Consider the following 19789-nt stretch of genomic DNA (forward strand, 5'->3'; position numbering starts at 1 on the left):
GGCTCTTTGTTGAGCTCAGCACGTGCCAAAGAGAGCAGAGGAAAAAGGGGAAACAAAGCAGGGTGAGAGTGAGAAAGAGGCCCCACCCCCATCTTCACATCTAGTACATTTCCTACTCTTCACACCTCCATTCATTCAAAGCTCTGTCCAGGCCATTCCTTTTCCCCTTTGACCTTGTTATTCACCAATTCCTCTTCTTCAGCGTTTCTCTTTTTCCTTCCACCTCCACAAGAACACAGGGAGTTGTCTTATATTGAATCAGGCCAACGTAGGCTCAGTAATGCCTACACTGACTGGCAGTGGCTCTCCAGGGTTTCAGACAGGGAGTCTCTCCCAATCCGACCTGGAGATGATGTGGATTGAACTTGGAACCTTCTGCATGAAAAGAATATGCTCTACCACTGAGCTACAGCTCTCCCCACATGCAGTATTTCTCAAGAAACTACCATGTATCTCAGCTCCACACCCCCCCACCCGCCTGCCCACTACACAGACACTGCCATGTGGCACCCTATCCAGGAAGGTGTGGGTGGTTCCTGACCTTTCATGGGAGCATTTCCCCTCATCTCCAAATGCAATCGTGTGCAGCAGTGATTGAGAACTACTCTGCCTATGGTCAGAAGTCATCTCATGGACCCAGACTGGCCCTGTGTCTTTCTTTACAGAAGGCTCTCCTCTGTTTGAAGGTATCCTTTGTTTGTAGAGCTGTGTAGCCCAAATCCATTTTAAAGATAAATAACGCTAAGAAGGTGGAGCAAGGGCCTTGAAATTGTCCATCAGTAGTTAGCATCTGGACAGCAGACTGAGCAGGCACATAGCTCACCTGGTCACAGTCCTCTCTTAGGTAAGATCTATTGTAGTACTATTTATATTATGGTAATTATTTCTAGAGCTGCATCTAAACATGGAAATCAACCCTTGCCAATTTTATGTAGATATGCGATTTCTTTTGCCTTCTTTTTTGGTTATATATCCTCACTTTGGGCACTGTGTAAGTGACCCCCTAACCCAGGGTTTCCCAAACTTGGGTGTCCAGCTGTTTTGGGACTACAACTCCCATCATCCCTAGCTAGCAGGACCAGTGATCAGGGATGATGGGAATTGTAATCCAAAACCAGTTGGAGACCCAAGTTTGGGAAACCCTGCCCTAACCTTTATTATGCCTAGCAGGCAGTGAGCAACCACTACTCTACATTCTCAGGTGCCTCCTATCTTAATTAGGTGTCTCCTATCTTAATTATAGTCATATGCAACCACTAAGCACATGCTCAGAAGGCACCACCTTTTCATTTCATGTTCTGTGAAACCTTGACACTAGGGACGTTTTCTCCTTCCCAAGGAAGCAGGTTCATCCTTCATGGTTCTGCCTGTTTCGTTGACTTGTTTTTCTACAGTGCAGGAAGAGGAAGGATGAAGTATAGAAGCAGCAAGGAATAGAAAGTGAGAAGGGGAGCAGATATTAGAACCAATAGTCTATAGGAATTCATTTGGCAACCTGTTCTTAGATGGTTTATGGTTCCCTTTGTTGCTGTTCAAAGAGGAGATGGCTAACCAGGGTTGGGGCACCTGTGGCCCTCCAGATGCTGATGGAGTTCAGCTCCAATCAGTCACAGCCAGCATGGCCAATGGTTGGAGAGGATGGCAGCTGCAGCTCTACCACACTGGCAGGGCCACAGGTCCTCCATTCCTGGGATAACCCAAAAGAAAAACAGGAAGTAAATATAGACTCTAAACCAAAAGGGAGCACAGTTCTGAGGAAGGGCTACAACTTGGGGGTAGAGCATGTGCTTTGCATGAAGAACATCCCAGGATCAGTCCTTGGCATCTCCAGTTAGGGTGGGGAATTTCCCTTACTGGAAACCTTCTTGGAGATCTGCTGTCACTCATGTGGACAATACAGAGCTAGATGGACCAGTGGTCTGACTCAGCTTAAGGTAAGTTCCTGTGATACTCTATTTGGGCAGCACAGGCAGAAACAGGAAGTTTCAGCAGCAGCTGGTGGAAAATATCACTCTGTCTAGATGCTTCCGTAGAGATGGTATCAGGAGCTAGAAGATAGCATGGGGTGCATATCTCCTGTCAAGACCATATGGTACTGAGAAGGATAGGAGGATGCAAGCAGAACTTCTAGGGACATCAGGGAGAACACTGACTGTGCCTGATGCAGTTCCAGAGTTCCATGTGATTGATGGGAACTCTTGTCAGCCTGCAAAAAGAGACAGCAATTTCTCTGAAATTGTAATTACACCCCACTTTTCTGAAGATTTTTATGCTCGAACTGAAATCCATTGAAAACATCTGTGCCTTGTTTCAAATCAACTTCAGCTGGTGTATTTTCCATCATCTTTGCACAACGTCAAACTAGCAAGCTTTCACTCCATTGTGAGCATTTGTCACTGGTTCCCAGATATATATTTTTTAGTGTAAATGCTGCCATTTCACTATTGGTTAAATCAAACCAGCACTGATCCAGGATAGATTTATAAAAAAATAAGCCTGAAGTGTAGTTTAAAAGGTAGAACTGAGGTGAAGGAGTCACTTCTATAAATGTTTTTTTAAAGGTCAAAGTAATTATGACAGGAAGGAATCAGTCTGATCAACTGAAGGTTGAGCTGACAAAAATGATACAATCTAGGTTCTTTATACCTGCTATCTTTCACTACAGTACCTAACTATCACACAATAAACCAGATGGCGGGGTTTGATCTGGACATTTCAGAGTCGTGCTATCCCACGGACAACATCCACGTGACAAGAGTTATGCTATGATTTGGGTCTAGCAGCAGACATTTGCTTCAGAAATACTAATGAATATACAGTGGTACCTTGGTTCTCGAACTTAATCCCTTCCAGGAGTCAATTCGGCTCCTGAAACAGTTTGTAAACCAAGGTGCAGCTTCCAAATAGGCTTCAGGAGCTTCCTGCAGTCAATTGGAAGCTGTGGAAGTTGCAGAAGCCACATTGGACATTCGGCTTCTGAAAAATGTTCGCAAACTGAAACACTTACTTCCAGGTTTGCGTCCTTCGGGAGCCAAGCCGTTCGAGTATCAAGGTACCACTGTACTGAATTAATAGTGGGGACACTAATTTGAATGGGATGACCCATGAACCTGTGGCCCTCAAATGTTGCTGGACCAGAACTCCCATAGTGTTTGACTATTAGCCTTGCTGGCTGGGGCTGATGTGAGTTGGACTCCAACAACATCTGGAGGGACACAAGTTTCCCATCCCTGTTTTAACGGAACTTCTTTGACAAAATGAAACCTTTTAAGGTCTGTTGCTTCTCTGTGGTCACTTACATTAACAAGGCCCCATTAAAGTCAGTGGGACTAGTTGAAGGTAAGGGGTTGGTTCATTGCTGTCTAATATAAGGAAATACAGCCCAATCCCCAAGGTAGATTGGCTCATCCATTGACCTTTCTTGTCAATTACAAAAGGCACCATCCATGACCCTGAATTCTGCTTTATCTCTATTATTCTTCCATTATTACTATCCATTGCCACCTTCACTCTGCCTATGAACAGACTTGTTTCCCATTGACCCAGTCAGATCCTCAGGGACATTTTGCATGCCATTCTTGTCAGCTTGTCTATAGCAAACCAGCTTCATTCATGTCTGAGACACCAACTCTGGCTTCAAATTCTTTCCTTGCTCTTCTTACGGCTTTCGCAAGCGCTCAGGTTCATGCTACCTGATAGATTTTGGCTGCACTCCTGAAGACACTTATGAACTTGTCAGTCCCATTGACTGCAATAGGATTTATGGGCACATAAATGGCTTCATAGTTAACAGCCTTTGTCTTTCTCTCCTCCCTACCTTACTTGCCTTGTATTGCTCTTTCCCCCCTTCTCATCACAAATTTATTACTTCACAAATTTATTATTTATTATTACTCATAATCATTTTTATAGTCTTTTCTTCCTTGGCTCTTTCTGAAATCTCAAGCTGACATTGCAACTTTCTGTGTCCCATTAGCTCCCAATAAGATGTTACATCTTATTTCTTCTTGATTTTCCTCCCCCTTTAGCCTGTTAAGATAGTTTAGCAAGAGGTATATTGCTCTCAGTTATATACTACATAGGCCTTCTTTAAAAACAGCATGTATACTGCATACATTATACCATTAGGCTGTTATTATTAACTGTTAAGATATGCAGTTAGTGGGTTGTAGTCATACTCAGAGTTGATCCACTGAAACTAATGGGCATGATTAACATAGGTCCACTAATTTCAATGAGTCTACTCTGAGGAGAATTGCGCTCCATTTTACAGCATTGTTGTGGTGTTCCCCTGTAGCACAGCCTCCAGTGCAGCTGAACTGGTTGCACTACCCTCAAACAGCCTTCTGACAACTCCCTACACTCTGGGCATGCACTGGGAAGCCAAAATTGGTTGCAGTCTTCTGGCAGATGTCCACTGTGCTATCTCTGCATGTTTGGAGGTACATGTCCCCTCTTTGTGCTGTATGTGTTTACTTTGGAAAACAACAACAGGATGTTTGTTTTCCACATAAGGCATGAAGCAGCTCTAAGTCATTGATAGATGTGGGTGGGAATATTTTTATTTTTTTTAAGACTTCCATCATTGTGTTTTATCCATTACTTGCTCATTCCTGCCTTCCTTCACCACAATTAACACACATGGCAGAGTTCATGTGCAGATGGGGGAGAAGTTGGGATTTTACTTCAGAAGGTCTAGGACAGGCTACGATTTTTTGTTGTTTAGTCGTGTCCGACTCTTCGTGACCCCATGGACCAGAGCACACCAGGCACTTCTGTCTCCCACTGCCTCCCGCAGTTTGGTCAAACTCATGTTTGTAGCTTCAAGAACACTATCCAACCATCTCGTCCTCTGCTGTCCCCTTCTCCTTGTGCCCTCCATCTTTCCCAACACCAGGGTCTTTCCCAGGGAGTCTTCTCTTCTCCTGAGGTGGCCAAAGTCTTGGAGCCTCAGCTTCAGGATCTGTCCTTCCAGTGAGCACTCAGGGCTGATTTCCTTCAGAATGGATAGGTTTGATCTTCTTGCAGTCCATGGGACTCTCTAGAGTCTCCTCCAGCACCATAATTCAAAAGCATCAATTCTTCGGCGATCAGCCTTCTTGATGGTCCCGCTTTCACTTCCATACATCACTACTGGGAAAACCATAGCTTTTACTATACGGACCTTTGTTGGCAAGGTGATGTCTCTACTTTTTAAGATGCTGTCTAGGTTTGTCATTGCTTTTCTCCCAAGAAGCAGGCGTCTTTTAATTTTGTGGCTGCTGTCACCATCTGCAGTGATCATGGAGCCCAAGAAAGTAAAATCTCTCACTGCCTCCATTTCTTCCCCTTCTATTTGCCAGGAGGTGATGGGACCAGTGGCCATGATCTTCGTTTTTTTGATGTTGAGCTTCAGACCATATTTTGCGCTCTCCTCTTTCACCCTCAATAAAAGGTTCTTTAATTCCTCCTCACTTTCTGCCATCAAGGTTGTGTCATCTGCATATCTGAGGTTGTTGATATTTCTTCCGGCAATCTTAATCTAAACTATGATTAGAGGAGGACAAATGTGTCCATTTTAATCCTCTCAGCTTCTAGTCCTTTCCCTATGTTAAATTCAATTCTCCACATTTCCAGAACAAGTTGCAATTTTAATCCTCTCAGCTTCTAGTCCTTTCCCTATGTTAAATTCAGTTCTCCACATTTCCAGAACAAGTTGCAATTTGAGGGGGGGGGAACCTTCACGAATGTTCGTAATTATTTTAATGTATATTTCTCCTATCAAACACATGTTTGGACACAGTTTAGACTCATACACACAGTTTAGCAATCAATTTCCCCTCACGCAATGCCATTTCGTGAGTTGTTTTCACTGATATGTACATTTTTATTCACACTTTCCCCTAATATTTGCAAATTTTTGTACACATTGTTGGCCAAAGTATTGAATTGCAAAATTCAGAAAAGTGTAAACTTTGGAGGATAGCGGTGTTTTGGTTCACACATTGGCTCAAAAAATGTGAATTATGTTGTTTCTCATTAAAATGCAAACAAAATTAAATCCCCCCAACCCTAGTCCTATGAACAGTTACTTGGCATAAGCCCCATTAAACTTTTTGGGACTTTCGTCTGATAAACTATGTATAGGATTACACTACAGATTAGAAGTTTTAAAGAGTGTTGAGGAACCATTTTGCTATACTTTAGCAATAACCTTCACCCTTGCCCTGCCCCATTCAGGTAAGCTGCAGTGATGCTGCTGTTGAGAGGGCAGATCTGCTCCACAACACTAGACATTACTGGTTAGATCCCACTGAACTTCAGAAGAAGTTGTTGTTGTTGTTGTTGTTGTTGTTGTTGTTGTTGTTGTTGTTATTATTATTATTACCCCACCCATCTGACTGGGTTTCCCCAGCCACTCTGGGCAGCTCCCAACAGAATTAATGGTGATGACAATGATGATAATAATAATAAAACATCAGACATTAAAAACTTCCCTAAACAGGGAGTCATTGTACTGTCTCCACCTCCACAAATTCTGAGATGAATTCAAAGTTCATTCTCTCTGTTTCCGAACTCCTGGAACAGCCTCCTCCAACATGGGCCATACAGATGTTTTAGATCTCAACTCCCCTCATTCCCAGACAGAACAGCTTTGATGATGGGTGTTGTGGTCCAAAACATCTGGAAGGGGGGGGGGAGGCTGCATGCTCCCTGGGTAGAGTCCCAGGCAGATTATAATCCCAATTTTGAATCACTGTTCCATAAATGCTATTTTATCTGACGGATTTTATGGATTGCTTTCTTTCTCATGAGGAAAGTGGTGTAGCTCTTTTGGGGACACACAGGTAATGGAATGGGCCAGAATTTCCCTGGCACATCCTCTGTATAGCACTGGGTTCCTGAGATAACTCTTTTACCTCCCTTCTCTTTGCATGTTTTAGTGGAATTTGTATGTTCAGCAGCTGCCTAATCAATAGGAAAGAAATCAATGTGTGTGAGCCATTAGCTCCAAACAGAGGGCAAGCTGTTAACAAGGCATGCCAGCTGGAATAACAGTTTTTGGTAAAATATTCCTGGGGCGGTAGGTAGGTGGGCTTTGAGGACACGGGGTCAGATTAAGGGATGAGTCAGTCTGTGATGATGGCTCTAAACCCTTCTGCAAGCAGTCATGTGCTTCTTCTTACCTGTCATGACTCAGTGGAGTAAAACTACACCTTTCCTCTACTGGTGACCAGTGCTCATTGTGACTGGTAGGGCAGAAGGAAGGGAGCCCAAATAGTACAGAGAGCCAGAGCCAATGAGAAGCAGAGCCAACTAATTCTAGTTTTGTCCCCATCCTCTTAACTGCTGAATTCTACAAGGGCAGCACTGAGACAAAAAGGAGGTGAAGGAAGCTGACAGGCACTTCTGCCCCCTGGAATGGTTGTAAGTAGAAAGGCAGGGTGGAGGAGGCTGGCTGATGGCAGAGTGCGGTTGTTGGGAAAGTGCCCCGTTTGCTCTAATGGACCGGCCTCCATTGCTTCCCCCTCTAAATGTGCACATCTACTCCCTGTTCTGACAGGGAGGTTGTACATCTTTGCCTGAGACACACACACATGGAATATCTCAGAAAGTAACACACGGTTGCTAGTCCTCAGCAGTCTGGGGCTTGGAGTTCAAGAGGCTGAAGAGAAGCAAGTCACCTACCTGGGCCTTAAAACCTAGAACTGTAGAGAGAAGAAACTGGGCTTCTGATATGAATGGAATTTGTACTGTTTTTATGCCTTGCTTTTCCGGAACACAGGAAGATGCCATATACTGGGTCAGATCATTGGTCCATCCAACTCAGTAATGTCTATTCTGACTGGCAGCATCTCTCTGGATTTCCAGCTGGGAGCTCTACCTGGAGTTATCCGAGACTGAACCAGGGACATTCCTTATGCAAAGCAGATGTTCTACAGCTGAGATAAGGTCCCTGTCCTACTGTGATGTGTGCATGTGTAAATATATATGGATGTTGTCTTAGCTGTCTTAGATAGGTTCCACTTTGAATGATGGGATGTAAGCCATGCTTGCGATGATGGATGCTGTGGTTGAAAGGCAGGGGAGAACTGTTTTAAATGAATAAACAATAAACATAACTGCTCAACAAAGATGACAAAAAGGAGGGAGTCAAAGCAGCGAAGGTGGGGAGACGTAAGGGCCATAAATAATGTTTTTTTACTCTTGATTAATTCATCAGAAACTACTACATTTCCTTCATTCTTTAAGCATGATAATTAGCTAGGATTGGAAACCCTACTCTACAGTAACAAGCATGCAGAGACTCAAAGAAGAAAAATATATCCACCCTTTGACAATTCCTTAATTACCTGTATCAAAAAGAATGGTGAAATTTCACCGGGAGATGAATGATACCCATGAAGAGATTTGGGGGGGTGTACTTTAAAAAGGGACTGATACTGGACTTTCATCTTGATGGTGGGAGCAGAAGAGAGGGTCCCAGGCAAAATTTGTCCCCCTCCCCAGATATTAATACTTAATGCTGATTATAATTATGGAATAGTGAGCAAGTACAATGCCATGCTTCTTTGATTACAGGAATGAGTATTAGTGGCAGGCTGCCACTATGGTGAAGGCTGCCTGTATCACTCCCCCCCCCCCCCGGAAGAATTCATAGAAAGTTATCTAAAGTAGCCTTTACTAACTGGTGGCCATCTTTTATGGACTACAAATCCCATCATTAGCCAGCATGCTTCTCTACAGGGATGCTGCCAGGAGCTCCTGGGCTCTATCTATCCTCCCCTTGCCCTGCCCAATATAAACAACATGTGTATTACTCTAGCTGGGACCTTGACTACCTGTGAACTCTATACAGGTAAACAGGAAGAGGGAAAAAGACAGAAGAGGTAACTCCACCCACCTTCAGCTTTGGCCTAACCCACTTTGCCTGCTGCTTTGACCATTTCCCCCCAGGGAAATGCAGCCTTGGACCTCATCATTGCTGTAACTAAATATTAAAATGATTTACTTGTTTGCTTCTGAAAGGAAGATATCCACAGCTATTAGGTAGGATGCTCAAGGCAGCCATCCTAATTATAAAGAATTCCCCATGTGGAATTATCTAATACTTAAGAGGAGTGTGTGTGTTTGAGCAAGATAGAGAAAACAAAAACTTGGCAGCAAAATGAATACACCAAAGATGAGAGAAATATTGAGCCCCTGGAGTGGGAATGATTCATGTTGATGGTTATCAATACAGAATGGTAACAGGTCTTGTTCCTAAAAGGGGAAGGTGCAGATGGACGCGAGAATGGAAGGCCTTTTGCAGCTTCACCCGCCTCACTTTCATGATCTGCTAAAGACACAACCCACAGCTTATTCAGGCTCTGCTTCTGTCCTTTGACTGTAGGCACGCATGGTAGTAACACGTCCTCATGTGGTGGATGATGCATGCAATGTATTATGTGTGTAAATCTACTGCTCAGTTGCCATGTTTTTGGTATCTTGCCAAAAGCAACAAGATACTCTTGTTTGACACAGACCACTTAGGGTCTTATCTGGAACTGACCTATATTCATATTAAGCTCCGTTTGTTCTGGCCTGCTCTCTCTCTCTCTCTCTCTCTCTCTCTCACACACACACACACACACACACACTCACACCACAGACCTCCTCCCCCTTGAATAAACACCTTTCACATCCAAGGACAATGTAAAAATAAAATGATTGCAACTTGGCCCCTCTGGGAATTTCAGTTTTACAGCTTGTCCCGTTATGATGCTGCTAAAATTCACAGCCTAGTTCAAGAGAGAGAGAGAGAATGAGAAGAGGGAGACAGACAAAAGAGGATGCGGGAAAGCAGAGCTAAAAGGTTAGCCTAAGGGAGAGAAACTTAGGTAACTGGGAAGTAGTACTCTGCATGAAGAGAACTAATGGGAGAGACAAGAAGAAGAAATGGAAGAAGGAAATGTATGCAGTTAGAAGGCGAATGACCAGCTATTTTTGAGATCAAAATTAAGAAAGGAGCAGAGATGAAGGATCATGTTCCCCAGGAATGTTCCTTTGATTAAGGCATGACACGCACACATTATTTACATGTTATTAATACAGTTGGGAATGTATACATGACCAAGCATCACAGCCCTCATTAGCAGTGGTAGGTACAGTGATATAGAATAATAAGGCATATCCATGATAAAAGTCAGGGCTGGCTCTGCTATGCAGTAGAGTTAAGTACCTGCAGCAGGTAGCATCATGGGTTTGTAGGAGAGGAAGACGGGAAGTGGTCTGTTGATGATGTAACAAGTTTTTGGAAGTGTTGGCACCAGCAAAATGTCTGGGACTGGCCCCAAACAAAGGTGCCGATGAACCATTTGTGATACAGTATATGCTGCTGTAATACCACCTTTTGCAAACTACTGCCTAGCTGGTAAAACAGAGTCTCTGACCCAGATTCAGGTTTGTCTCGTTCATATCTATCTATTAGAGATATATGTTGTTGTTGTTGTTTAGTTGTTTAGTAATGTCCGACTCTTCGTGACCCCATGGACCAGAGCAATTTCAGTTCTTCCTAATATACTGTACACATTTTCCCCAATATGCACATTTTTTGATGCAATTTCACCTAATATACACTCTTTTTTTTGCAAAGCAATTCCCCATAATATTATACATTTATACACACCCTTTACCATAGTATAAGCATTTGCATTGCCTTGGGAACATCACTGCAAAATTCGGAGAAGTGCACATTTCAAAGGATAGCTGTGCTTTGGTTCACATCGTGTTAAGAAAGCACAAATTAGGTAGGCTCCCCTTTAAATGTGAACCGGATCAAATTTCTCCCCCATATCTATATATCACACACACACACAAACACAAAATAATCTGCATCCAGTGGAGGGATTTATCCTTGAAATCTCTGCCACCACTTGCCCATTATCTGAATGCAGGTAAGAGACCCGTAAATCCAAGCAGTGTGCATTTGCTAGAAGCGTCCTGAGTGCCCCTCCCTGTCTAGGCTAGAGCTAGGTCCATGTGCTTTCTCCCCACACTTGACTGCCCTAGTGCGACAGACTAGCAATAAGAGCAAACTTCAGCAAACAAGGCCAGAACATTTGGATTTCCATAGGCAAACAGAATTGCATTGTCAAAAGATATTTAATAGTTCACTACACACATATACTATGCTTGGAGAATATAAACAAATGATAAATGCGCTTACGAAACATAAACCCCAGTTAGATATTTGCCGCCAGGGAAGGCTGGGGAGGTTTACTTAGTTGTGCTATGAACAGCACCGGTGAAAACATACTCACCTAGTCAGAGATCAATGTTTATCCCCAAGAAACCAAGATGAGAACGCAACAGTGTAGTCTTAAAAGCAATACATACATGGCTTGGACTGGTTCTTACAGTTAGGTTGTCTATGACTAACTTAGGCCAATATATTTTAGTGGGTCTACTCTGAGTAAGTGTTTGTTAAATACAACCAATTACTCTAAGATCTATTCTGAGAGAACAAATAACTTTCGGGTAAGCATATCTTACTTCCCACGTAATCTTGTGGGGTCCCTGAGGTTGTCTTCCAAGGACCTTTTTCACATTCTCACCATCTGATCTAGGGCAGATGCTGACTTGAGATAGGACCTTTTTGGTGCTACCCTCCCCAGAAAAACTTGCATCACACTTCCTTTGCTATCCTCAGTGCTGGGTGAATATTTCTATTATATCTAAGCCTTTAAACAAATGAGACTGTTTCAGATTAGGTATATATTTTTCAGTGGTCCAGCACTACCTCAGTGCAGCATATTTTTAAGTGGTTCCAGCACTACCTTGCTCCCCTCAGCTAAGCAGTTAACATAGCCCCCTGCCTGCCACTGGCTTGTTCAGCTGGGGGTGAGAGACGTCTTCCACACCCCAACTGAGCAGTTCAGCAAAGCCCCAATGCTCCTTGGCTCACATGTGAGCCTAAGAAGAATCAGGACTTGCTCACTGTTTAGGGCTGGGCCATGCATCTCAGCTTCTTCTTCTTTCCCTAAGGCAGGAAGAAGCAGACAATATAAATTCCAGTCATTATGATATATCAGCATATACTTGACGGTAAAGGTAAAGGGACCCCTGACCATTAGGTCCAGTCGTGACAGACTCTGGGGTTGCTTTATTGGCCGAGGGAGCCGGCGTACAGCTTCTGGGTCATGTGGCCAGCATGACTAAGCTGCTTCTGGTGAACCAGAGCAGCACACGGAAATGCTGTTTACCTTTCCGCTGGAGTGGTACCTATTTATCTACTTGCACTTTGACATGCTTTCGAACTGCTAGGTTGGCAGGAGAAGGGACCGAGCAACGGGAGCTCACCCCGTAGCAGGGATTCGAACCACTGACCTTCTGATCGGCAAGTCCTAGGCTCTGTGGTTTAACCCACAGCGCCACCCGCGCATATACTTAGGTGCTGATATATGATATATCAGCATATATTTAGGTGCTGATATATCATGATGTTAAAAATATAGTATTGCCCAGCCCTAGCACTAAACCAGGGGTCAGCAAACTTTTTCAGCAGGGGGCAGTCCACTGTCCCTCAGACCTTGTGGAGGATTGGACTATATTGGGGGGGGGGTGAACAAATTCCTATGCCCCACAAATAACCCAGAGATGCATTTTAAATAAAAGCACACATTCTACTCATGTAAAAACACCAGGCAGGCCCCACAAATAACCCAGAGGTGCATTTTAAATAAAAGGGCACATTCTACTCATGTAAAAACACACTGATTCCCGGACCGTCCGCAGGCCGGATTGAGAAGGCAATTGGGATGGATCCGTCCCCCGGGCCTTAGTTTGCCTACCCATGCACTAAACTAAAATCATCAGAGGCTGAGCTGTTGTGCTATTCAGAGTGGCAATTTGCTTATCTATTTCTCCTGTTGGAGTTCCAAGATGAGACCTGAATCCCAAACTCATAAGGCAAGATTCACTGAAAACCCTACTTACAAGCAGTGGGAGAGTCCTCTAAACTAGATAGTAGCTGAAAACAATTAGAAGTTCTTTTCAGTTAAAAAGTAGAGAGCAAGGGCAAGGCATCCCTTAGATTTTTTTAAATGATAAGCATGTGAGCATGTTTACACTCTCCCCCCCCCCCCGCTTTCCCATTCCAATCACAAAAGCCCTAAGAAACTGTGCCAGAGGTTTGTGCCCAATCCCAGCTCACTTGCCATCCAGCAACTCTTTCACACGTTTTTCGCTTGCCAGCAAGCAGACACTAGTTGTGAGCAGAGGCTGGATGATCCATGGAAGGCTTTCCTTCTGCATTTTAAGTGAGCTCCTGGCAGGAGATGGTGCCACAGACCCTGTGGGTGGGTTCCTCAGACCCACAGGGGTCCCTGGACCCCTAATTGGGAACCACTGTGCTAGACTACTCTCACCATCCTTGATTATTGGCTGTGTTGGCTAGAGAGGCTGATGGGGGGTTAGAGCCCAACATCAGGAGGAACACAGATCCCCCAACTCTGTTTTAAAGAGACTGTTATTATTTCAAATCATTTGCCACTCTGAACCCTCTGTTAGAGCAGAAAGGTAGAAACATATGGTAGAGATGAACTTTTGTTTGCTTACCTATAAGTGAATATCAGGTGGCGGGGTGCAAGGAAGAAATAAGGAAGAGAGAGGAGAACGAAGGTGGACTCTTAAGAGGGGTCCTGCCTAACACAGCCTTTTCTGTAGGCTTTCCAGATTGCAACTCAAAGGAGGACCCTTGAATATCCCAGCTCTCAATGGAGACATATGCTGTGCTCCCCCCACCCCAAACACATATGCACAAATGCCATCTGTTTGCAGCAGTGCAGACTGTGCAGTATTTCTGCGCAGGGGAAAGGTCTGATGGGGTAACAGCGCTCTGCTCTCTCTTTGGCTTCCTTGTCTTCAGTTGTTGTTTGATAGGACGACGGTGGTTCAGCACGTGCCTCCACAAGACAGGAGGCTCAAAAGACAGGGTGATGAGTCCATGGCCTTTCAGCTGTTGTTGGGACTCCATCTCTAATCAGACCAGGGTTTAATATTCTTTAGTGGGTCCCTTGTACATCTACAAACACAACTGCACCCCTTCCTGTTAACCATGCAGCATAACAGGAGAACAGCTGAACAGTTCCTTTATTAGACAGGTGATAAAGAAGACTAGCTCTGAGACCAGCATACACAGAACTGAGCTGGTAGAGGCCTGAAATACCCACCCACCATAAATCCCACCCACTGATTCATGAGAGGAGCAATGGCTGACGCCAATTTCATTTTAACCTTTTATGCACAATATACCACACCAGGGAGGATGGCAGTAGTAGACCTACAACCTACAAGTGGGGGGGGGCACAGGTCCCCCCCATCCCTGCTTTAAGCTTTTAAACATCCAAGATTGGGTTAGGGGTTTTGTTTTGTTTTTTTGCATCTTAACAGTCTCATTTTTGCATGGGGATACCTTCGTCCCCAACTGATTGCACCGATTCCTCTGAGCTGCATTGTAAATTCAGTTTGGGAATCTACAAATTTCATTGAATCACAAATTATTTTGAATTGAGGCCCTTTATGAATCCCCCTGCTTCTTGACTAAGCTGTGGTTAACAAAAGCAACCAAATAATGTTACGTATGAGTTCACGTGGGCAAGGAAAGGGTGAAATTAAAATACAGAACAAACTAATACACCACATGGAATAGAAAACCCCCACTCTAATGCTACCCTGACACAACCTCTAGTCTTCATCTGGTAAGAAAGAATACCCACAATCAGGGTCTTTGATTATCTTACTGTTATATTTATTGTAAAACACTTATAGGTTTTATTACAATCAAATGGTTTTTTTGTTTGTTAAATAAATATGTCAGGATATGACTCCCCGAGTATATTTTCCCAGAAGTGTATACACATTCAGTAGCGATAAATACCACTAATGTGATACTTAGCCACACCCCTTATTATCTTTATTTACTTGGGCCCTATATAAAAGGTATTGGCCCAAATAGCTATTAAGTCCTTTCAAGGTTAATCTGATTAAATTATGGGAAGTAAGTATTCCAAAGGTGAATGCCACTTCAAATTCAAATAACAGGCACTTTGAGTATCTTAGGAACGAAACTCTCTTGTTCCTGACAGCTGCCAAAGATGGCCTAGAGTTCTCTTCAGATTCTGAGGAATCCTCAATTCACATTTCTCAATTCCATTTCTCTTCTTCTCACTGTTCACCTTTCCCTTCCTTCCTCTGTTGATCATGACACCTGCCTCCTCCTGCCATTTCCCCTCACCTTCCTCCACACAACCCATTTCTCACCCTGCTTTAATCTCTGTGACACATTGGTCTAGCCCTTAATATTGATGCTATGCTATTCACGGTCGCTTCTTGTGGCCATTAGCTGGAGGGAGTAGTGGGCCCCCACTTTTCTCCTGTTATTTTTGTCCCTGCCTACCTTCTCTGGCTCTCCTTACCTCCTCGCCTCCCTTTCCCCATCAGCTCTTCCACCCCTTCTTGTCTTCTGCACCTGGTCCATGGCCTAGTTCCTCCTCCCACCACCACTGCCACACAGACATTACCCGTCTCCCCCGATCTCTTGGTAGTTTTGCCTCCTTCACACAGCCCATCTTTCTGCATCTCGGACACTTCCAGGCCCTCACTCACTCTCTCCCATACTGAGAGGAGGCGGCGGCAAAGAATTTGCTGCTGACCGCTGCATTGCTAGGAGGCAAACACATGCCTGGCCTTGTGCAGGCCAGTTTCCGCCTGAGTGCCCCAAGTCACATATCCCCAGCATCATCTCTGGCACTGAGAAAGCAGATGGTGTAATAAATGAGTGCAGTCTGATAGTGGGGGAGGAAGGGGGTGCCTGCCTGGGATACCCCCGCCCCTCATAAACACACACACACACTCAAACGTACACAGAGAAACTCAAGCCATGCCCTCATTATCCGGTTCCAGCCCAACCTCCTAACCAGCAGCACAGAGCAAAGCAGTGGCATAGCTCTGGCCTGAGCATCAAGTGGAATGCCTGAGAAGCTGGGCTGCAGAAGAAAGGAGGGGTATCCCTTCAGGATGAGGTCAAGATCTGACATTGCAATGAGCTTGCTTAGCTGGAGACAGGAATAAGGGGAGGGACGTGACTGGTAAAAATGGGGACGGGGGGAAATGCCACTGCAAGCTCAAATTGGTGGTCTGTTCCAGAACTTCATGGGCAGGGACTTACATAGATCCGTAGAAAAGAACTGGCAGGGCTCATCGCAGCTTGGTAGAGGGACACAGAGTTTTCTGCTGCCCAGAAGCCTCCTCTTTGGCGATGCGCTTTCTGCCCCATCTCTCCTGCGAGCCCCTGTCACTTTGGCTTAGTTGTGTCTCCTATCTGTGAGAACAAGTGAAAGCCACACCACTAGGCTGACTCTGGCGACAGGGCTATCGGCAGCAGAAGTAGCAGCAGCTGTGACTCAATCCTTGCCCAAGAGAAACGTCCCCGGGCTTTCCAACATGAGAACACGGAGGATGGGAAGAGCTTTGTTTTGAGGCTCAGCTTTTGACAGATATACAACACTGAAACCAAGCCTCATCTAGTACACGGGCCACGGACACGAAGCAAACATTCTCAGAGCTTCCTGCCGAGCGGCAGCCTGCATCTGCTTTTGTAAACCTCGAAATCTTCCACTCCAGGCTCCCATGTGGATTCCGAGCTTGTTTTATAGTGAACAGGGAATCCAGATTACGAACTGGAATTTTCATGGTGATGTCATGTGGATGGTGCCAAAAACACATGTGCAGCACTCGTTCTACCACAAAACTCGACGAGGGAGTGCCCCGAGGCAATGTAGCACACAGGGTTCAAGAGAGCATCATTTCTGAGTTCACCATATGATGGCTCCTTCACCAATTGCTTCAGCTTTCTGAGTCATGCCTGGGAGATGGAAGGGTAAGAAACAGAAGCTGAGGAGGTAGCCAAGGAGATGCAGTGGCCTCCTGGTACCACTTTTCCTTCATACACATCCCTGAGCCTTGTTCCCCTTACTCCTCCTTGCTCCAGAAACCACAGATATCTGCTGCGAATACATCCGAATGTCAGACTCTGCCAGTGTGGAGTAAAGTCTCTTCACTGGGAGAAGCATTCACACTGGATTTATGGTACAGATGTGCCCCTCGCACAGAGTATAATACTGGGAGCCCAGTATGATTGACACAGAACTGGCAGTGGCATTTATGTTTTTACTTGTCTAAAGGGCAGCAGGAAAGCTGATTCAGTAAACACATGGTCATGTGCTAAAGCCTTTTATGTACTGAAATCTTTTACTGCTCTTCAGTCTTGCTTTATTAAAAGCCTTTCAGCCTAGCTCTTTATCAGCTATGCTATTTTATGACCCATCCAAATATTTATTATAGATTAGGAATTAAGTGAATGCTGATGTATAGTATATCTTGGCTGTAGTGCCTGCGTTTTGCAATGGGGCTAAGATGGCTATTACGTTCTTGGGATATACCATTTTCCTGACCTGTTTGCTATATGCAGAACCTGTCATTTTGCTTCCACCTGCCACAAATATTGGCAGCAGTCAAATCTTTGTAATTCTAAAGATGTTGCCCTGAACTATGGTTTAGAATACACCAAAGTTAGAGTATTAGTTTAAAGACTTTTGAAATGCCTGAAGCTTTCATTTACTTTTGTTGGGCAGCTTTGTGTTAGCTTTAGGCCCAAGTTTTGCTAAGCAATGACTAACCACAAAGCTTTAGTTACATGCTACTCACTAAATGTGATTTAATACAGAGGAGGTGGGTTGAAGAGCCAGCCGGATGTATCATAAAATATATGCATATACAGTACGTGCCTTAATTTGATCTTTGCTGAATATGCAGCAATCTACACCCATGGGTAGTGATTATTTTTTTAAGAGTGGGGAAACCATCAAGCTGTGAGGGGAGAGACTTCGTCAGGCAGGGCCTCCTTCCACCTGCCTTGCTCCACCCTCTAGTCTCTGCTTCTCAATTTGTATTGTATTATTTTATGTACTGTGGATTGCCATTGTTTTATTATAGTTTAGAATTTGTTTATTCTAACTGTTGAGTGGACTTCTGTTTAACTTTTTTATTGTTGATATTATTTTATACTATCCTAATGATTGTTGAATGTTACTTTTATGATGTAGGTTGCTTAAAGTTATGTTTTTTGTTTTTTTATGATGTTTGCTGCTCTGAGCTCGGCCTCAGCTGGGATACAAATAATTATTCTTTATTTAAAAAAAGCTTAATCCCTGAACTGGAATCTTGTTTAAATCCTGCTCATATGAGCCACCCAAAACAGTTCGAATTGTGGTTAGTATGTGGTGTAACCCAGTCATGTGTGGCTCATGACTCCATTGCCCAACATGAACTTGGGGGAATTATTGGTTTTGTTCTGTTCTTATTTTTATTATGTATTTTGTGTTCATTATATTGTGATTTTATGTTGTGAACCACCAAGATCTACAGGTATAGGGCGGTATATACACACACACACACACACACACACACACAAACAAACAATGAGGTAGATTGTAATACTGCAGTATTAGCAACTTGAGTAACCTCAGTTATGGCCTTCGTGCAAATCTTAATGGTTCAGTGGAGAGCACCAAACTTAATCTCACGTGATCTGGGTTCGAATGCCCCCTCAATCACACTAGATGTCACTGTACAATGAGAATAAGAGTGACCTACAGGGTAGTTTTAAGGGCAAGCTTAAAATTATAAAGTACATCACACATTCAGAACGATATACATCAATATCAAACTGCATTCTTCTGTATCTGGATAACACTTTGAATTCAATGCAGGTGGAGTGGAACACCACACTATCAGAACAACACTATTTTCCATTTACTTTTGGCAGCAGAAAATAAATGCCCCAGATTTTGGGGAACTGGGCCTTTAATGTTTTGAGGCTAGGGCAGATAAACGAATGCTGGGATTTTAAGAATTATGTATGATTATGCATGACTTTGTGTTCCAATAATCAATTTCGTTTATAGTGCTCGCTTCCTGGAGAGAGCTAGAGAAAGATAATTTCCCAGTACTTACTCAGCAATCTTATTGCAACCTCCATGCCATTCCCATTCACACATATATGGCTTGAGGGGAATTCATGAAAACTGACCCCAACCCAGGCTTGACACACTGGGCCTGTCATATTCACCCTATAAGCACTGCCAGATTATTATTTGTTTTCAAAGATCAGAGTGAAAGAAAAGAAATCCCAGGCTTCTCTTTGGAGAAGGGAAGAAAACATCTCCAGGGGAGGAGATATGTGAGGCTATGACAGAAGAATGAACTAAATTCCTCCTGTGGGGAGTGGGGAAGAGAGAAATCTCCCAAATCAGAACAAGAATTAAGAGAGCCTGTGGAAGTAAAATTGCAGCAACTTCAACAAAGTGTTGGCTAGGTTGCCAACACTCCACCAGAAGGCAGGGATGAAACCTTATGTATTGATTAGGTGTATATCTATGTATCTATCTATCTAACCTCAAAGGAGCTCAAGGTGGAATACATGATTCTTCCTGCCATTTTATCCCCACAGACCTGGAGCTTCTTGGAGAAAGTCAGGGCTCTATCATTCCCCAAAGCTGTTCAACAGTTATACAGACTACTTTGGAAGGTGGTGGAGTCTCCTTCACTGGAGATTTTTAAACAGAGATTGGATGGCCATCTGTCAGGGTTTCTGTAGCTTTGATTCTTGAAATTGCAAGAGGTTGGGTTAGATCAGGCACAGGCAAACTCGGCCCTCCAGATGTTTTGGGACTACAACTCCCATCATCCCTAGCTAACAGGACCAGTG

Source organism: Podarcis pityusensis (genome assembly GCF_964106645.2).
Source record: "Podarcis pityusensis genome assembly, chromosome: 10".
NCBI lineage: Eukaryota > Metazoa > Chordata > Lepidosauria > Squamata > Lacertidae > Podarcis > Podarcis pityusensis.